We start from the raw sequence: 7,885 nt of genomic DNA, 5'->3' as shown, positions 1-7,885 counted from the left end.
ATCAAGTGATTTGTGAATAATGATGAATTTATATGCTAGACCTATTGAAATTATAAAAAATTGAGAAGAAGAGAAGAAATTATGCCGTTATAAAAGAAAGTTCTTTTTCGTACCATTGTTTTCTCAATTGAATTGTTAACAAAACATTTTTCAAAAATGTATTATTTTATTAGGTTTAATGTGTATAAAGAAAATAGTTATAATATATATGTCAAAAGACCAAGTCATTGCATTATTATCACTAATATTATAGTAGAGTTTAATAAAAAAAAAAATGGTTTTCTTGACCATAGTAATTATAGTAATTACTTGACCATAGTAATTTATAGTAATTACTTGTTTACGTGATCATAATTACAAATATCAAACATTTTTTCTTAGTGTATACAAAATATCGAGTGTTTGTTATAGTGAAGTAATTAGTCGTAAGCTGCATACGGAATGCTTTCAAATCTACAAGATTTGAGAACCTCAATCGCCGCCATATGCAAATTCAATTATAGAACGGAACATAGTACAGCACGATCCATCGTTTCCGTAATTTCGCAAGCACGCATGAGAATCGTCACCGCCCTGCTTAAAAGATTTCATAGAATTAGATAAGAAAAATCTATGTAACAGAATCTATGATTCCAAATCGTGTTTTTAGTAAAAAGTGATAAAATTTATAGTGTACTCAGATAAATATTTAATTATTCAGTATAATATATATTCGCGATATTCGCGATATTCACGAATATATATTCGCATTTAGTATAATATATTTAATTTAATTAATAAAGATTACGATATGAAATGGAAGAAATTGGTAACTCTTTTTATATAAACTGAAATGTGAGAAATTCAAATTCGATGAAAATGATAAATTCATAAAATGATAAAATCATTCGATGAAAAGGATAAATTCAGATAAAATCATAGTATTTTAATCAAATTTGTATATATTTCAATTAATCCTTATTAGATCTTTTAAGCAAGGTGAATGCGCCGAGAGACATTCTCTGTCGTGCGTATGATAAATTATAAAATATATTTAACCCTAGGTTGCCAATATTATTCATTTCAAGCTACACTTCGAATTTAATAAAAAAAAATTTATAATTAGTATTATTTTATTTTCCATTTCTCTCTCTCTCTCTCTCTCTCTTCTCTCTGCAAAAAAAGATAATTAAAAACATTAAGTTACAACAAGTGAAAAGTCAGAAATTACAAGTGAAAAGACAATTAAGAGAGTCTATATTGGTAAAATAAGTCTATATTGGCAATAACAGACTAACCATTACTACTAACATTGGCAATCTATAGTTAAATAAGTCGTCGAATGTGAGCATGTCTCAAAATCGATTATCGCTTTAGAGCGCTAAGTGAAATTTCAGCCGTTTATCGCGTCATAAAAAAGGGCAAGTTACAGAAGGATGTTGCGCGCAAATATCGCCTGGAGTATTGTATGCAAATTTCTCGCGTTTGTTGCGGTAAAATGTTACCAAACATTTACGGAAAATATAATGCGGGTCGTAAGCCGGATAAAGTGCTAGGCGTTCGCTACATTGTTTATGAAGAAAACATTATGGTAAAAGATACAATAAAATTTTGTAATCTTAAACCACATGGAAATCGTTATATATTTGTTAAAAAATATTTGACTTCTTATTACAAAATTATTGCAATTTCTGTATTGAGAAAAAAAATACTTAAAAATTTACATTTATGAAATGTAAAGTTTATTTACACAGAGAAATAAATTTTATTTCGCAGAAATAAACTATTTTACAAAAAATGAACTTTATATTCCACAAATAAATTTTCAAGTACTTTTTTTCAATGTGTAATAAGCTACACTACAATATTAATATACACTCCAGTTTTACAACAAAATATTGTAAAATGAAATATCATTTTTATATAATTTTTACTACAATATTTTCTCCATTCAAAGTTCATATTTTCGAATAGCCACACTTTCAATCTGTCGAAAGAAAAATCGACAAGTCTCTAGTTTTAGATTTATCCCTAAATCCTCTTTATAATAAAATTTCTTGCGAGTAAAGTTGGTCTCTCAGTTATCGATGAAACATTATTTCTCATTGATCGCGCTAGCAGTCTACTGTATCAGCAATATGCGTACATGCCGGGAAAAAAAATTTCCATCGGGGCCAATATCCGCTTTCGACGGTCTAGTGCAAAATCATAAATCGGATTACAGGGCGTCAACAATTCAATCGCGTCGTCGCAAGTCATTTGCGTGATCGCGTTTTTGTGCTGGCAGAGTGCGCGTGCTTATGGCCGCTTAACGGACGATTAATTGATCTCGCGTTAAAGTCGCGGTCGAACTTAAAGGGGAAGCGACGGTTGGTCGAGAGCCACCGATGCAATCTCCTTCTAATTAATGCATCTGCGAGATTAACTTTTCGTACAGCATCCATCACAGCGGACAGCGCGGTACGTTCTCGTTATCTCATTTGCCCCGGTGATATTTACACGCGCAACAATTTCACGAATCTTGATTAACGAGGCTCCTTATATTACTTATTACAAGTATAGCTTTCTCTCACGCCATGCTTTTACGCGATTACGTCATACTCGCGTGACGATGAGTCGAATTCGTTTAATTCGCAGAGCGGTCATTCGAGCTTCCTTATTAATTTCTACAGATCTACATATATACTCCTTACCCAGTCTTACTTTTTATATCCGCCTTTCCATCCGTCACTCGAACGAAAGACTTTATCGCTGTATATGCAATATTTGCTTACTTAATAATAGAACTATAAAACCAATCACGTAATAAAGAAGATCTGTAATTTTTTAAAGAAAAGTTATTTATGAATTTGTAATATTTTACATTTATAACATTTAATATTATATATCTAAAATATTACAAATTTAAATATAAATTTTATATTTTTAATTGACTAAACAAATATGAATAAAACTGAAAAATTAATATTTTTTCCCTTGCATTATGTCAAATCCAGTACAAAAAGAATTTTATTATAAAAATTACTATATAGACTTAAATAACTAAGAAATAGATTGACATTTTTGTAGTAATTGATTATTCTTTCATTTCTATGTATATTACTTATATTTTAGGAACTAAATGTTTGTTTGTTGTGTGTGTGTGTGTGTGTGTGTGTATGCGCATTAGCGCGTATGCGTGTGTGAAAAATTTGCTAAGCTAGGTTTCTAACAAAATTTACTATGTTCCTTAGCAAGATAAACCTTATTGACAGTTTATCCTTATGCTACTAGAGACATAACAAAATCGGAAAAAATTTATATGGAAAAAAGGACTATAATATTCTCTCCGTGTGTCATTTTAATCGTTCTCACAAAAAATAAGTCGTTAATCATCGATACACTCAGAGAAGAAGATGTAGTGACAATCTTATAGGTGACAGCTGTACGAGTATTGTATGCAGTATTAATGTATACGGTTAAATAACCTATTTTGTAGTTTTTCTGATATATAATTTTATAATTCTTGTATATAGTTTAATAAACTACATGCATATATCTAGTAAGATAACATATATAGTTTTTATTTTCATCATATTTAGAGTAGGAAAAAAAGGTAGGTATCTCATGAATAACTCAGGAAATATAAGTTTTATAGAAAAATATTTCAAATAGAAGTTATAGAGTGTAAAAAGATCTATTTACTGATATTATTAGTTTGATCTGGGGTGGAGTCATCAAGATCAGGACAAGGTCATCTTGAATTTTTTAAATGGAACTCTATTTTTTATTGCATTTCCTTATAGCTTATCTCAAGAGCTTTTCAAAACACTATAATAACGTATTTTTTCATTAAATACTTTTTAAGTAATGAAACTTGAAAGTTACTGTATCGCCGGTATTAGCATTACCCAAAGTGTACCACACGGAGGTTGCTCTGTTAGGTTTACACCTCTTTCGTGTGTGTGTGTGTGCGCGCGCGTGTGTTGTGTGTGTGCGTATGTGCATGAGTGGGTGGATGAGTATGGTGTGAGTGTGTATGGATGTATGTGAGTGTGTGTGCGTTCGTGTGCATGGATAGATGCATGGGTAATTGAGTGGATGTTTACGACGATAAGTTAAGGAACAGATAAGGACTGAGAACCGTCACATTACACCCACAGACGCACGCACGCACACACACAACACAAACACACACATACACATACACGAAAGAGATGTAAATCCGACCGAGCAATCTTCGCGTGGTACACCTTGGGTAATGCTAATGTTGGCGGTATTGTAACTTTCATTACTCAAAAAGTACTTAATAAAAAAATATGTTATTACAGTGTTTTAGAAAGTTCTTGAGATAAGCTACAAGAATATGCAATAAATAATAGGGGGTTTCATTTAAAAAATTCAAGGTGATCTAATCCTGACCTTGGTGACCCCACCAAGGTTAAACTAATAATATCAATAAATAAATCTCTTTACACTCTACAACTTCTGTCTGAAATATTTTTCTATAAAACTTATATTTTCTGAGTTATTCAGGAATTTTTTCAGGAATACCACCTCTTTTCTCCATCCTGTATAATCTTATTAATATTTTATCCTATATAATTCTATTTTAATATATTAAACATAATTATAATAATATTATTAACATTCGTATATTAATACTACATATCAAATGTGTATACTTGTCAGCTACATAGTTGCGACCACCATATCTTCCTCTCTGAGTGTAGTTCTAGCGTTAATCATTGATCGCATCACGAGAGCGGATGTACGGAAAGCCCGCGCTTCGCAAACAAGTGCCTCACGAGGCACGCACAGTACACCCTAACTTCCCCTCCTCCCCCGCAATCTCTCGAACCCCTTCACGCACAACCCTTAAACGGCTTAAGGGTAGTTCGCCAGCGCGTCAAAGCGATCGGCGGTTCGGCGCGCCGGCGCCTCACGATTGGTTGGGGCGCGCGGCCAACCAGCGGCGCCTTTTAGGCGCGCTCTACCCGGGCAATCAGTGTACCGCCGGTTGCGTACCTGTTCGGGTGAGTCTCGTCGTTGTCGCGTTGGACTCGCGCCACCCGCCGTATTCGCAACCCTCCGCGCGAACCGGCCAGTGCCTCGCGAGACTCCGGGACATCCTGTTCGCGCTCGCGCTCTCCTTCTCTGTGCTTGCTCTCCCGCTCATTCGACGGACAATGATCGTGCGGGGTCGATGTTAAGGACGGGCGCGACGATACGGAGCGCCGTGCGAGATCATGTTATGGAGATCGGCGGCGAGTTGACGTCCTCGCGTCTTGTCGCCGCGCTGTCTCCCCGCACGACGGTGAGAGGGTCGTCAACCGCGTCGCCGAGTGGCCCGTGTGATCCATCTGCTCGAATCGATAGCCAGCGTCGTCGTCGTCGCCGCCGTCGCCGCTGATGCAGCCGCTGCCGCCGTCGCCGCGTGCCAGCCGCTGCCTCTCGCTCCCGGGACCGTCGCCGCGATCTTGTCGCGCGGACCAAGCAGCAGATCCGCGATAATATTCCTGCGCGCGCGACACGCATTTTACTCCTTTTTCCTGTTGCGTGACACGCATTTCATTCCTCTTCCTTGCCTATCCACCACCCATCCACCCGCCCGCCCGGCCGCCCACCTGCCTACCTTTGCCCATCTGCCTACCTACCTACCTACCTACCTACCTACCTGCCTGCCTGTCTGCCTGCCTGCCTGCCTGCCTGACGCCCTATACTGAATTGCTGCACGATAAGGAGAATCGCCCACGAGAATCCCTCACCGCAGTCCTCGTTTATCACCGATTGCAGTGCTGTATTGCGAACGCGGCTCCCTCGTTAACAGGTGACTTTCCGATCTGTTATCGGTGACACAATTGTTAATAGAGATAGTGATTGTAGTACGCGTGTACAGCGTAAGAGAAACATTCGATAACGGAGATATTTCATTTATGCTACGTTATCGTGAGACGAGAGATTCTTTTCGGAGCAACGTCCCGTTCTTTCTCTGTAATAGTATATATAATAAATTTTTTAACAGTAGTTTTATATTTTCCTTGATATATTATACACATAATATTTGTTACGTTTGATTTTGGATATCTTATCAGAGAAAATTACTTGCTAAATTATAAAACGGAATAACATAGATAAAACATTGTTGAAAAGTGCAATCAAATAATATGGAAGATAAAATCAGAGAGATAGAAAGAGGGAGAGAGAGAGAGGGGGGGGGAGAGTGCATATATAAATGTTGAAGACATTACTTTCAACGTAGAAAAGTTGCCTTGACATTTTTTAAACATTTCTCTGAAATACTAATTTAGATAATTGAACGTCGTAATCCTTGCCGCGCCATTAAGCACACATAAGGCCCGATGACGAGCTTGAGCTTTTATTTATACACTATGTGATATGCCCGTTGACCCCATATTGCATTATTATATTTACGCAATAATCGTGATATAAATATTTTGACATTAATCTTTCACATTTCCCGTAAATCCACGCTGATAGTTAGCGTTGATAAAAGCAACGAAGTTGTGTCGCTAGCCTTCTCCGTCGGGGCGGTTTTGTCAGTGCTGTTATTATGTTCTTTACCGAGATTTGCCGTTGGTTGACCTCTTTTGTTCTTACTAACATACGAGATACCGATCGCGCGGTTATTTTGTATTTCCCGAACGTATAATATACATCGTCGATGCAACGCATTTACATGTCGAATAATTCAAAACCATCGGAATAAATATGTCAACTAGAGTTCAGTTTAGATGTGGCGTGCAATAATGCGAAAGTAGTTGGACGTTTTCTATATAGCCGTGCATGTCGCTTCGTTTTTACTCAAGCAGACTTTCATGATTATCACGACAATAGATAATAGGAACTTTACAATTCTTTTAATTATACTGATGAAGAGTAAATGTGCCGTATTAAGTTAATCATTAAATTTACATCATACATACATAGTAACGCATATTTATCATACATACAATAACGTATATAATAATCATGAATATAATAATGCATATTTTTTTGTCTTATTGATGCAGCAACAAATTTTGTTAAAATTTACAATTAGATCTTCATGTTACATTTTATATGGCATATTGTTTTGAGTCAAATTAGATTATTTTTTTCATATTTCTATTTCGTTACTTTAACATGAGATAAACATGAGTATTGTATGAGCCATTCATAAGGGATAAAACTTTTACAAATTGACTACTAAAGTTACTATAAAACTTACGTACATCTGTCTGGGGACATTTATGATTATAACAACGAGACACACACAGTCGATGACGAGAACTTCACAATTTTTTTTTAATTTCACTGATGAAATAAATATGTCGTATTGTCGATCATTAAATCCACATCATAAAATGACGTAAATTTTTTGTTCTATTGATGCAGCAAAGAATATATTAAAACTCACACACAGACTTTCATAATACATTTTGCATGACATTGTTTTGAGTAACTTTTGTTAATCTTTTCCATATTTCTCTTTCACATTTCTGTTTAGTCATTCTATTTGATAAATATGAATGCTATATGAACCACTTATAAGGGATGTAACCTATATAAATTGATTAGTAAAGTATTTGCTGCCAAATTTACGTATACCTGTCTGTCTGGCTCTAGCGGGCGGCTGCTAACGAGTCTCTGTGCTTTGCTTTCATCCTAGACTACGCTCCTGGTTGTTATCAGTAAATTTCGAACGGCCGCACCCCAAATCGATTCTCAAAGTTTTGGCACGGTAACCTTTCGGGAATTTCCGAGTCATCGATTTTTACCGCGCGCGATATTCGGACGTCTTTGCCGGGCTATTTTTGCGATCTTCGCGCAGCTGACCCCGAAATCTAGATCTAAAACGCACAGCTTCAGAGTGGCAGAGAAAGAGAGAGAGAGAGAGAGAGAGAGAGAGAGAGAGAGAGAGAGA

General features: G+C 36.2%; 1 protein-coding gene across 2 annotated transcripts in view; it reads left to right on the top strand.

Annotated features, from left to right (window-relative positions):
- Window positions 1-4,980: 4,980 nt before the first annotated feature.
- LOC116850782 (Kv channel-interacting protein 1) overlaps window positions 4,981-7,885 on the top strand; it is a 218,057-nt gene continuing 215,152 nt past the window's right edge. For both annotated transcript variants that reach the window (XM_032829429.1, XM_032829431.1), the window contains exon 1: window positions 4,981-5,788. The gene's annotated coding sequence lies outside the window, so the exon portion shown is untranslated. The remainder of the gene's footprint in view (window positions 5,789-7,885) is intronic.

Source organism: Odontomachus brunneus, unplaced genomic scaffold (genome assembly GCF_010583005.1).
Source record: "Odontomachus brunneus isolate Ranch 3 - 2012 unplaced genomic scaffold, Obru_v1 Obru_scaffold_155, whole genome shotgun sequence".
NCBI lineage: Eukaryota > Metazoa > Arthropoda > Insecta > Hymenoptera > Formicidae > Odontomachus > Odontomachus brunneus.
The sequence above is the reverse complement of the archived record's forward strand: the minus strand, read 5'-3'. Positions and strand labels throughout refer to the sequence as shown.